We start from the raw sequence: 1,685 nt of genomic DNA on the forward strand, positions 1-1,685 counted from the left end.
GAAAATTTCATGTCATTAGCACCTCTAGTAATATATTTACTGAAAAAAATGGTGACGTGTTCAATACTTATTTTACCCGCTGTATGTGTATGTAGTAATACCACTTAATGTCTGACTGCACTAGAGAGTTGTACGAGGCTAGCAGTGATGCTAGGAATAGCTAAAGCTAACAGTAGCTGTTTATCAACAGAAAGTACAGGTATATGATCCAGATGGTCCTGTATCATTGTGGGGAAAAAAACAGTTAAAGATGTTAAAATACCTGCTCAGTTGTAGCCTGGTAAAAACCAGACCTTTGTCCTTCACTTTGCTTCGTACGAGCGTCTGGACTCTCGGCTACTGAGAAGCGATTCTTCCTGGAGGCGTGGCCTCTGCTGAAGTTTAAAATGATTGGATTGGTTGGCTGCAACTTATGTCGCTGTGAAGGAGGCTAAGCTAAGAACCGGAAATTGCATGTGCTGTAAACAACCGTACTGAGAGGAGAGAAGTACCGAACCGAACGACATGGCTGTAAATGAGAGCTGCTGCTTTGTCAGACAAATTTAATTTAATTTGGAAGCCTTATTAACACGGACTGGCTTCATTCACTTCCTCCACTGCCGTATGCTAAACTAACTAGCAGACACTGCGCAGAAAATCGACGTTGTCATTCATAACTCCGCCTTCTGTTCTCTGATTGGCCTGAACAAAATTCTGCAGAAGAAATCCTTGTCTATGGGAGAAATCCCAGACGGAGCAGTGAAGGGAAACTTGTGCAGAACTGTGTGGGAAGACAAGGGCCAGGCTAACTCTGTTGTATAAGGTCTACCTTTCTGTGACCTGTTTAAACTTTAAATGACATTTCAACTATAATGCTCCAAAAGACGGCTGGGTCCTCATTGTTGTCTATAGGGATGGTTTTAGCAATTCTTAGCCAATTTTGGCTAAACCATTTAATATATGGGCAAAGAAAACCAAAAATGTAACTTTAACTCATAATCTGCTATCTAAAATGAAAGTTTTGCTAACACCAAACGCAYGTTTAAAAAATTAGCAGAAGCTAATTCTAAGCAGCTAAACGAGTTAAATTAGTGGAAGCTAGTACACTCAGCTAATCGCTAACAGCTAAGATGACTCACTCAGTCTGCGTTTCCTTCAAGCTGAAGACTGAATGCAAACAGCTAAGTGAAACTGACACCCCACCCACATAAAAAAATCAAAGCAAGTAAGCGGATTGGTTAGTGCTTCGTTTGTGCAGGTTTGTGCAGTTAAAATGAGCGTTTGTGCTGTTATAGTTTTTGAGATATTAAATATTATGTCTTTAGCTCATTATGACGTCACCATCCCCCAGCAAGCTCCGAAATGAACCAAAATAGTCTACTTTTTTAGTGCTTCGTTTGTGCAGGTTCATGCAGTTAAAATGAGCGTTTGTGCTGTTGTAGTTTTTGAGATATTTTATGTTTCAGTTTCTGGCGATCACATGACCTGAATTATTTACACCATTACCTGAGGGTAACAGGTTTATTTAAGAGAATATAAGTAGAAAGAGCTAGTTCATACACCAAATGGATGTAATCTGCCGATAAAACCCACAGAAGAAGAATGTCTGGAAAAAAAGAAGAAAAAAATGGCCCGTAGCCCCGGCACAAACAGAGCAATATTGTATATGCTGTTAAGTGCCAGGAGGACTGCGACCAGTTATACAT

This window comes from Austrofundulus limnaeus, unplaced genomic scaffold (genome assembly GCF_001266775.1).
Source record: "Austrofundulus limnaeus strain Quisiro unplaced genomic scaffold, Austrofundulus_limnaeus-1.0 Scaffold740, whole genome shotgun sequence".
Taxonomy (NCBI): Eukaryota; Metazoa; Chordata; class Actinopteri; order Cyprinodontiformes; family Rivulidae; genus Austrofundulus; species Austrofundulus limnaeus.